Source organism: Leucopleurus acutus (genome assembly GCF_964270905.1).
Source record: "Leucopleurus acutus genome assembly, chromosome: 14".
NCBI lineage: Eukaryota > Metazoa > Chordata > Mammalia > Artiodactyla > Delphinidae > Leucopleurus > Leucopleurus acutus.
Genome location: NC_139156.1, coordinates 16,504,314 through 16,516,231, shown reverse-complemented (window position 1 = coordinate 16,516,231; position 11,918 = coordinate 16,504,314). Strand labels below are relative to the sequence as shown.

The 11,918-nt window shown below is 41.6% G+C and overlaps 1 long non-coding RNA gene across 1 annotated transcript in view; it reads right to left on the bottom strand.

Annotated features, from left to right (window-relative positions):
• LOC309971397 overlaps positions 1-11,918 on the bottom strand; it is a 1,020,865-nt gene that overhangs the window by 871,631 nt on the left and 137,316 nt on the right. The gene's annotated exons all lie outside the window — the stretch shown is intronic.

Below are 11,918 nucleotides of genomic sequence, written 5' to 3'. Positions count from 1 at the left end.
TTTTCTTAAAGACCAAGGAACAATTTTAGAAGTCCAAGCAATTTTAAGGTTATATCCAGCAAAGTTTGCTTGCTCTACAAGTAATAAGGGAACTGCTTAGCACTTCTAAGTTTGAAAGTTCTTAACTAATTGATGCATTAACTCATTGATCCTAAAAGGCCGAAAGGTCAAGTCTTCTTTCATAAATAAGAAAACAAATGCAGAGAACTAAAGGATGAATCAAATGGGGGAACGGTAGAGCAAAAGAAGCCTTCGGAAAATAGATCTTACTGTGTTGCCATTTCACACGGGAAGAAATCAAGGCCTCAGACATTTAATGATATATTTTCTTCATGGCTCCTGGTTTCATAGCCATTTAGTGGCAGAACCAAGAATCTAAAACCAGCTCTGAGAAACAGCTGTCCTGATCTTCACTTTGTATTTGGATTTAGATTTGAAAAGACCTTCAGCACACAGATGAGACACTCAAATATAGTTCATTTTCTGTTATCTAGATTGTACACAAAAGTATTAAAAAAATTTTCATTTGCATGCCCTATTGGACCTACTGTTTCTTTTTCTTTCTTTTTTTTTTTTGGTAAAGCTAGATTGGAGTTAAGACTCTACTTTTTTCCAGTTTTATTGAGATATAATTGACATATAACATTGTATTAGTTTAAGGTATACTGTATAATGATTTTATATGTGTATATTGACCTACTGTTTCTACTTCTAGAAACTTATCCTACAGAAACACTCACACAAATACACAAAGGTATCCGTAAAAAAAAAATTGTTCACGGTAGCGTTGTTTGTAACAACAACAACAAAAATCCTTTGGGAATTGCTTAATTATGATGACTTCATATAATTGAACATTCTGCAGCTGTTCAAAGTTTTACATGAATGTCTAGGAAAGATGTTCACAATATCTTAAGAATGAAAGAAGCAAGTTGCAGTACAGTAGGTATAACATCATCCCACATTTACAAAAATAAATGACTGGTGTTGGTGCATATAAAATTTTCCCAACCCTGGGCTTCCCTGGTGGTACAGTAGTTGATAATCCACCTGCCCATGCAGGGGGCACGGGTTCGAGTCCTGGTCTGGGAAGATCCCACATGCCGCAGAGCAACTAAGCCCATGTGCCACAACTACTGAGCCTGCGCTCTAGAGCCCGCGAGCCACAACTACTGAAGCCCGCGCACCTAGAGCCCATGCTCTGCAGCAGGAGAGGCCACTGCAATGAGAGGCCTGCACTCTGCAGCGAGGGGTAGCCCTCGCTCGCTGCAACTAGAGAAAGCCCAGCCACAGTGACGAGGACCCAACGCAGCCAAAAATAAATAAAGAAAATAAAGAAATTAAAAAAAATTTTTTCTCAACCCTAACTGGGGAGAGAAATCCCTCCCTCACAGGGGTTGTTATGATGTTGAAATGGATGATGTACAAACAGCCCCTGACACATTGCCTGATATGGAGTAAGCAATCAGTAAAGGTTAGTTATACTGCTGCTGGTAAGACAATACCATTTTTTGTCTAGAAGAACATACATCAAATTGTCGATAAGAATCATCTCTGAGAAGTATGATCACAGTTGGCCATTGGGGGGAGGCATTTCTATAATGTTCGAATTTTTCTCTCTCTCTCTTTTTTTTTTTTTTTAACTATCAGCACATGTCACATTTATAATGAAAAATAAATACAGGTGTGGTAAATAATATATATATATAAACATATTTATATATTAAGCCTTCATAAGTAGAAACCAAGCCACCTTAGTGAAGGAAATTTAAAAAAATATCAAGGTAAGTCAGAAAGAGAGAGACAAATACCGTAAGCTAACACATATATATGGAATTTAAGAAAAAAAAATGTCATGAAGAACCTAGGGGTAAAACAGGAATAAAGACACAGACCTACTAGAGAATGGACTCGAGGATATGGGGAGGGGGAAGGGTAAGCTGTGACAAAGCGAGAGAGAGGCATGGACATATATACACTACCAAACGTAAGGTAGATAGCTAGTGGGAAGCAGCCGCATAGCACAGGGGGATCAGCTCGGTGCTTTGTGACCGCCTGGAGGGGCGGGATAGGGAGGATGGGAGGGAGGGAGACGCAAGAGGGAAGAGATATGGGGACATATGTATATGTATAACTGATTCAATAAAGCAGAAACTAACACACCATTGTAGAGCAATTATACTCCAATAAAGATGTTAAAATATATATATATATATATATATATATATATATATATATATATATATATATATATATATATATATATATATCAAGGTAAAACTGTCTGGGAATCAGCAGTGGGGTGGGTACACTGCTCTGAAGCCCAGAGGTCCTTCTCCTGTTTTGCTCAGACGTCTAAGCTGAGATGGATAGACAAGCACTAGCTCCCAGGCCCTTCAGTTCCGCACTGAGTGGAAGAAGAGCCTGAACACTAAGGTGCTGAAGCGTCTACGTGGCTCACGGAGGTGCTGGGAGAACACAGGACTCCCGGCTCCCAGTCCGTGCTCTCCCCTGTGTAATGAGGGTAGAGAGGCTGCTCCTGGCCCTCTCTTCGTCCCAGAACGTTCCACCTGCAGCTGAACCATCTGGGATACCTGTTACGAAGATCCTGCTCTAGGGGCTTCTCCCACATGAGCAGTTTGTTCCCCAAAGGAAGTCTCAGGGCAGACTTCAAGATCTCCCACAACCCAAAGGTTCTGATTTGGTAGTTCTGTTGTGGGGCCCTGGAATCTGCCTTCTAACAACCAGGTGACTGGACTGCAGGTGGACCAGGGAGCACTTCTGGGGAGCATCACCCCCCAGGGTAACGGGGAGAGGCTGGTGTATCTTCTGAGAAGCTACAGGACACGGAATATGCACGAGGGTGATTTTGAGAGGAAAAGGCCCTTCGTTTTCAACAGTTCTGGAGGAGGCTGATGACAAGCACCCCTCCATTCCCCCTCCAGAAAGGAACCCTGTGCCTGAGCAGGGAAGCCTGGTTTCCACTCTGCTCTCTGCCACTGGGGAGTGGCCCCAAGGAAAGCTGGTGACTGGCCCAGAAATCTGCAAACCGAGGCATTTGTCCCACACCCAGCTTTTTGTTACTCGGCCAAGAGAACTGTAGGACATCCTGCTGAGAGATGGGGGCAAGTCTCGAGGCCAAGGCGAAAAGGACATGTGCCTCACAGACATGTAATTCATCAGAGCAGAGAGGGTAGGATAGACCCTCCTCCCACTGTGCACCCCCCACAGCATCCACACCCATCCTCGGTGCATAGAGTCATCTGTGACCTTCCTCTTCCAGAGCTGCCCTTGTTGTTCATTCCAGCCTGATTCCAGATGGACGAACATGAGTGAAGGTGGAGCTGGGGCCTGCAGAGTGATGAACCCAACCGTCCCTGCAAGAGATAGCCCTGTTCTGGGCATATTTCTGGAGGAAAGGAGGTAACGAGAATGGATGATAAGCTAGTCTTGGCCATCATATAACCTAGGCCTGAATCTGGTGCACTTCAGTCTTGCTGGGGAAGAAACCAGAGCTGCCAATGTGAAGAGAATTACCTGGGCTCCCCAGCTCCGCGTGGCCCCTCCAGCTTGCAGGGTGACATCTTTTCTGCCGTTGCTCAACTTTCCAACAGGGCATTTCGAGCTGCCACCTCTCAGCCACTCCCTCTTCCTCATAGTTGCATCATGCCTCTAGGACAGGCCTCAGAGGGTGTCTGTATCTTTCCACTTTGTTCCTTCTGCTGAGGACACAAACTATTCAGAGTGAAACCTAAATAGCAGCTGGTAAGACATGCAGTGGACATGCAGGGCCAAATACATCTATCCTGACTCAGAGCTGCTGACATATTAGCATGGATTCCAGAAGGGCGCTTACATAGATGTGGGTGCATTTGTGTGCATGTTGATGGGTCGGGGAGGTGGGTGGAGAAGACAGGTGGGAGCAGCAATAATTCTTTAGTCAGCTGAGAAGTTGAAGCACTCAATCTCCCCACCCCTACCCCTTTCTCTTCAGGGCTTGTGCCAAGTACTTTCCCTTAGGATGAGAAGGGGGATTTAAACTGTCATAAACAGGCCCAGAGAGAGAGGGCTTTCAGATACAGAAGCTGGATTAACTTAGATTTCTATCCTGAAGTTGAATACACAGACATGCAGGAAATGTGTTTTATTGAAAAATCTCTTTAAAACATCTGAGTTGATGAAGTCTTTGTCTAATGATCAAGAATCTGGAAGGACCTCGGAGCCATTCTCCATATCAACCCTGGCTAGATGGTTCTGGATATCTAAGGGTTTAAGTGAACTTTGCACTCACAGGACTGGACTCTGGAGCTGGGCTGCCCAATTCAGTAGCCACTAGCCACATGTGACTTAAATTTTTAAACTAATTAAAATTAAATAAAATTTAAAATCTGGTTTTGCAGTTGTACTAGCCACACTGGAATCGTTCGGTAGCCGTATGATGGTAACTGGCTACAGTCCTGGGCAGCACAGATGTAGAATATTTTCATCATTGCAGAAAGTTCTAGTGCACAGCCCTGCTCTAGAATGTTAAAGCCCTCAGAGGGGAACAGTTCACACCTGCCTTGCTCACTACCGTATTCCTAGCACGTAAATACATTGCACTGCTCATGACAAGGGCTAATAAATACATGTTAAAAGAAGGAATCACTAAATGTGGGGTTAAATACCAATTCACAAGCATTATTCTAGTTTGTTAATGGTTTCAAATAAAATATTCATATCAATGATTTTTATAACTTTTTTTTCTTTTGGTATGGGGTCAGATCCAATTAATTTAAAAGCCAAGCTGTGGACCTTTTTAATATAAGCTGTTTTCTCAACAATTAACAGGTTTTTATGGACTAGTCAATATTGACTTGGGAGCTCTCCTGGGGACACAAAAGATATACAAGATCTAAAACTCTTTAACAAGAGCTTATGACATAGTAAAAAAAAAGAGGAAAATGACCAAACTGTGATCTCTTGTTTACCTGATGTCATTTGAGAAGTCACCCTCCTCTAGTTTAAACTTTAAATTACGTTCATCATAATCTTTCTGAAATTTGTTAACACTCTCTTGCCTTCTTAAACTCTTCTTACTCAGGGTCATGGTGATGGACATTATTTTACCATACTCTAAGTATTTTCTAAGAAGTATGGGGACATGGAAGACATTTACATATATACATACACACACACACACACGCACACACACACACACATCTGGTCTAATGTGTCATTTAAGGCCAGTGTTTCCTTACCAATTTTCTGTCTGGATGACCTGTCCATTGTTACAAGTGGGGTTTTATTTTTTAATTTTTTTAATTTAATTTTTTTAATTGAAGTATAGTTGATTTACAGTGTTGTGCCAATCTCTCATTTTTTCTTATACAAAACGATCCTGGACGGCTTTTGTTTATGCCATGGGCTGGGGAGGCAGATGGCGCCTCGGGTACTCACTGTACATACATTAAGGGTTAGTACTCTACGAGTGTGTGTATAAGCGGTTTCAGGAGGAGAGCCCATTAGTTTCTAGTACAGGGGCTCTGTGACATTAACTTGAGGCGCTCAGTGGTCTTGATGGTGGTAGTGGAAGCTTTGTTATTTGCCTGCCTCTTGGTTCTCAAGTGTGTCCCGGAAAAATTAATGGGGGACAAAGTAAAATTACCCTATAAAAAAAACTAGAGGATAATTAATTACCAAACTGTATGGTGACAGAAGAAAGAGATGGTGATGGAATGGAGTACAGTCATGACTAACCTTCAGCGAGCTGAGCGTACACACGCTGGTGAATCCTCCAACAGCCTTGTAACACCAGGACTGTCACTACCCCCCATTTTGTATGGGAAGCCAAAGCACAGGGAAGCTAAACAACTTGCTCGAGGCTGTGGCTGATACATGACGGAGCCAGAATTTAAACCAGACCGGTTGGCTTCGGAGGCCACGAGTCTAACTCTACATCACACTGAAAGCTTCTTGGAGGAGGAAGGAACTTGAGCTGTGCAAGAGGATAATCCACAGGTGACAGTGACACAGGCAGGAGCGAGCATGGAGCGTACCGTCCAAGTGCAGACGAGGAATGTGTGGAATGACTCAGAGTTTTTGCACATCTCTGATTTCAATAATATCCACTCCTTGACTGGGCCTCTTGCCCAGGAGAACCATAAAAGTCGACACCTTCTGTTCCAGGAGCCAGGGGAACTCTATGGAGGCTCGTATTATGACTGGTTAGCGTGTTTCATACCCCTTCTTTTAGATGGCCATCTGGCTCCATGTTACATTCAAGTTAACAAGCAATTCACAGCTCCAAAGGCATTAGGCTAGAACTCTGGACAGGAGATGAGTAATAAAGCATCTTTGACTTTGCAAACCTTTTCATCAAGTAGGAGTGATAGGAACACATGCATAGATAACTACAAGCCCTAAATCCTTTGTTAAAGTACAAATTCAGTGTTAAATGAGTAAAAGGCTAAAGATTAATCCTATTTGGTTGGTTTGGGGAGAGCCTCATAGGAAGGGTGATTATTTATTTATTTATTTACTTACTTACTTAGTTATTGCGTGATGTGAGGGATGAAATTTTACCTATGGCAGAATGAATAAAATTTACTTGATTCTCTAGAACAGGCCAAATCACCAGTGCACAAACATCAGAATGTAACTGGCAGGACCAAAGAAATTCTCGAGGCCCTATAGCACTCCTTCCTTAATTCTTACACCATCTAAGCCCTTTGAATTGTCACCAATAGCACTTCTTAAGCACATCTTGGGTTCAGAGAACTGTGCCAAGCACTAGTGATATCAACAGAAATAAAATACCTTCCTTCAGGGAATTAATAATCCCTAATTAAGGGCGGGAGGGTAAAAATTGCTTAGGGGTAAAATTTTCCCAAATAGAATGGATATATTGTCACACAAAAATTTGTACATGGATGTTCACGGCAGCATTACTCATAATAGTCAAAAAGTGGAAATGATCATCAATTGATGTACAAATAAATTAAATGTGATATGTCCATACAATAGAACATTATCTAGCCATAAAAAGGAAGTATTGATATTTGCTATGACATAGATGATCCTTGAAAAAAGTGCTAAGTGAAGAACGGCAGGGACAAAAGGCCACATATTATATGATTCTGTTTATATGAAGTGTCCACAATATACAAATCCATAAAGACAGAAAATAGATGGATGGTTGCCAAGAGATGGGGGGAGGGGAGAATGGGGAGTGACTGCTAATGGTCTGAGGTGAAAATGTTGCAAAATTAGATAGTGGTGATTGTTGTACAACTCTAGATATACTAAAAACCACTGAATTGTACACTTTAAAAAGGTGAATTTACGGTGTGTAAATTATATCTCAATTTTAAAAATATACAAGAAAAATGTCCCTCATAGACTCTAAACTGGGGTAAGGAAATTGGATATCAAGGCATCCCCCCAACCTTGAAGATAGGGTTCATTTATAGTTGATGAAGAATAAAGGCAGGAGCAGCCTTTCCCATGACTGACTAAGCAGATTTTTCTAAAACATGGCTTCATGTGAAGATGATAAGAGTATCCTGTTGTAAGAAACAGTTGATCACCTGATTAACATCTTTAATTCCTTTATAGGTGTTAATTCTTATTATCAGCAAATCTTAAGATAAAAGTACCTCAAGGACCAGGGATCCCATTTAAAGTCTCATTTATACTAAGGTGCAAATGACTATATGAGCCTTAGAGCAGAAGGATGGTAAGAGAGGACAAGAATGCACTCAGTGCTTAGAAGGGCAGGATGTGCAGAGCCAGACTACAGAAAATGAGGAAAGATACCAATAAATCATCCAAAACAAATAACATAATTAACTTATCAAACTAGCTACTGATACTGGCAAAAGTGGCCAGAAATTATAGTCACTCCTCTAAAGCCTTCTTCTAGGAACTGCTGAGAAAACATAATTGCTATTTTTGTTCAGAGTCATGTAGGACTGGCAGGATTTCCTTGTGCTCCAAGGAAAGGTAACTCCTTGATCAAATTGTTTTTTGCCTTATATGCTAATCCAATCCTGCTGTCTCATAAATTGTTTTGCAATCCCATTATCTTGCCGCAAAAAAAAAAATCACACCAAAATTTAACACTGTAGCCAAAAGGTCTTCCCAAAGCCTAAACAATGCCCAAATCAGGAGGATCCAGCTGGGAGACCAGAAGCTCTAGCAATGAGCTACGTGGAAGAAGAGTAGGACTTGAACTCAAGAAGAGGGAGATCTAGGAAGAAATTGGTCTTAACCAATTACAGCTGGCTAGCAAGATGCTGACAGCTCAAATCAGCCTGGATGCTGTGATCCAACTTTTATTTAATTAATATTCTCACACTTCCAAATGAAGTGGGTGAAATCACAAAAGCTCTGCCAGCATTCCTCTCCGCTTACATAAGCCAAACTCGAGCTGCACTGTGGATTTATTAGGCAGTGCTGTGAACATTTTAATGCAGTATTTATTTACTCAGCTGTATAAATAGACTTGATACTAATGACACCATCATTTTAGGAAAGATGCTCCTCTTCATATGTTGGCTGTTAGACATTTGCACATTATTCATTATCTTCAAAGCATTTTCCACCATCCCCTCCCCCTTGCACTCCTTCCCTCCTAATTTTTTGAATCCGAGAGTATAGATGACAGTCCAGATCATTTAAACTGTACAAGAATTGCCTGGTTAACTCTCTACGGTGCAGGAATTAAATGAAAAATAAGAGTAAAGCTAATCAGAGCGCTGTGAGTTTTTTGTTTTTTTTTTTGTTTTTTGTTTTTTTTTTGCGGTACACGGGCCTCTCACTGCTGAGGCCTCTCCCGTTGCGGAGCTCTGGACGTGCAGGCTCAGCGGCCATGGCTCACGGGCCCAGCCGCTCTGCGGCATGTGGGATCTTCCCGGACCGGGGCACGAACCCGTGTCCCCTGCATTGGCAGGCGGACTCCCAACCACTGCGCCACCAGGAAATCCCCTGTGAGTATTTTTAATATAGTATTTGCTTACTTGGCAAACACTTGACCCCCAAGGTCCAGCTCAAATGCCATCCTTCTCTGTCTCTTTGCCTCCCTTTCTCAAGTAGAACTGATTGCCCCATCCATGTTTCCACATCAATTTGTATCCATTTCCTCTGGAGCATGTAAATCGATTACTTCTTTCGTCAATATATCTGTTATTCCATACAGGTCTGTGCATTCTTTGCAAGCTAAGCCATATCTTGGTCACCTTTATATTGTTAGGATCTGTAAGAGTGCTCAGAATACTAAGTGCACGTCGAATTAAAGTGAAATATGAGGTTACAGTCTCACAATATGGCGCCTTCCCCAAAGTGCAGCCACACATGCCCACAGCACACCAAGTCTCCACTTGGTTTTGGTTATGAAGATGAGTTCTTAGGGCTGGATACTTCAGAGATGCCAGGGTGATAGAGTGCTAACATTTGTCATCAGCAAAAACCCTCCACTTTTCTCTTGAGTCAATAAAAGAGTATTTACTCAGTGCTGCTTAATAAGCCTTGGCGCTTAGAAGTTGTACAAGATGCCTACTTTATTCTTTAAGATGTAGAAAGGAATGGAAAGGGGTCTGGATTTTGAGCCTCTCTTCAGTTACACTAGGCACTGCTTTCTGAACATTATTCCATTTAACCTTCTCAACAACTCTTCAAGGTAAGTACTACCAACCTCGTTTTAAAGATGAGGAAAATAAAGCTCAGTGAAGTTAAGTCATTGTCGCAAGGTCACAGATTCAAATCCAGGTGACCTGGCTCCCAAACCCATGCACTTACCTTATGAGGCACAGTCTTCGGGGTCCCACTGATCTGTCATCTAGCTTCTGTTTGACCTTGGGCCTGGAACATTCACTTCACCTCCTGGGCCTCAATGACTACATCTGTGAAATGGGAATGATACTACCTCTTTTGGACAAGTGATAGCCTAAGTTTTTAAGGAAACCTTGTAACCCTATCAAGCCTGTCATTCTAAATCTACTCGGGGAGATGTGACCGTCATGAAACTAGTATTGTGTAACATAAGAAAGAATGAATCTAAGTGTTAAAATCTACCATATAAACAAAAAGTAATGCAGGAATTCAGAGGAAGATAACATGAATGTAAGCTAATGTTCTCAGAGAAGCCCCCCTTGGAACAGAAGTGGGATAAATTGGGACTAAAAGAATGAATGAGATTTGGAAAGACAAAGGAAGAGCAGATTGAACAAAAGAAGAAAAATGTTTGAAATGAGCATGATAGTGAAAAGAGCACTGCACACTAGGATGAAGAAAACTACCGTTTATTGTGTGTTTATTATATAGCAGGAAGAGTGCCAAGCACTTTGTAAGCATTACTTCATTTAATCCTTGCACTAATCTTATGAGGTTAGCTATTTGAGTATCCCCATTTTACTGATGGGAAAACTAAGGATCAGAGAGGTGAAGTGATTTGCCCAGGGTCACAGAGTTATTAAATGGTAGAACTAGGAATCTGACTCCATGCTCTTGACTAACCAGGAAAGATAGCACATGTCAAAGAAGTTATTCAGAGGACTATGGAAAACCAGATGGCCTCTGTAGTCACGGAGATTATCAGTCTATGTGAATTAATTTTCCCATAAAGTGTTAAGAAATGCAACACCTTAAAGATAAATTCCCCTAAATTCCTATAATTTATCCTACCCTTTGAGGGAACAAAGGGTAGGACAAACCCAACTTATCTGATTTGACCTTTTCTGGGTATTCACTGCATCGTTGTATTTCTGCCAATGTCAATAGATTTCATTTTTCTTTGTTATATATCCTGATGTCATCATAAAGTCAAGGTGGTTTCCTGTATCTACTTTTCTTCCCTTTTGAAAATTATCCTTTCTTCCTCTTTTCAAAGTTAATAACTAATAACTTTTTTACTTAATAACTTGTCTATTATTCCATGTTGAAAAAACAACAGTGAGGGGGTTGGCAATGAATAAACAGATTTATTTCTTTAATTCCATCTGATAGATGGCAGCCAGATGAAGTACTTTACAGAGACACATTTCCCAAGGATTCTTTAGAGGAAATAGTTCTTTGAGATCTTTGTAGTCCAAATTTCTTTTAATTTCATTTAACAAAGAGTGCCAAGTTTTATTATTATTGTTATAATTTCTAAATTAATTCTTCATGTGCCTATTGATATTTTTATCTTTCTGTCTCTTTCTCCCAGGTTTTTAACTCTCAGCTCTTCTCTATGAGCTCTTTTTTTTTTTTGGTACGCGGGCCTCTCACTGTTGTGGCGTCTCCCGCTGCGGAGCACAGGCTCCAGATGCGCAGGCTCAGCGGCCACGGCTCACGGGCCCAGCTGCTCTGCGGCATGTGGGATCCTCCCGGACCGGGGCACGAACCCGTGTCCTCTGCATCGGCAGGCGGACTCTCAACCACTGCGCCACCAGGGAAGCCCCTCTATGAGCTCTTTAACTAATACAACTCTTTCTATATGTTAGTGTATCAGAGAATCTGGTTCTCTAGAGGCTTTGGTTCTATCATATATTTAGTCCTTGTATTCTAAGCAATTCAAGAATTTAAAGCTAGACCTCTAACATAGAAATGACATGATATAAGAGGCCCTTTTTCACCACACTGCACAAAATGGCAAAATCGAATGCTTTGACTATGTGGATCAGGGGTCAAGAAGTGATCTGGCTTCAGATTAAGCCACCTTTGACCACTGGCCCCTTTGGGTTCAGAGAGAACTACCCTTTAGAAGATCACCACACTCTGAAGCACCCACATCTGCTTTCTTTCATCTGCAATGACAAAAACTCAGTCAACCTATCACCCAACTTCAGGGCATAAATGTTGTGCCTTCAAGGTTGGGGCCCCTACACTTGGTGGGAGTTTGTGCCCAGAGTGTGTGGCAGTCGCTTGAAGATTCAGTGACCATCACGTGAAGCTGCTTT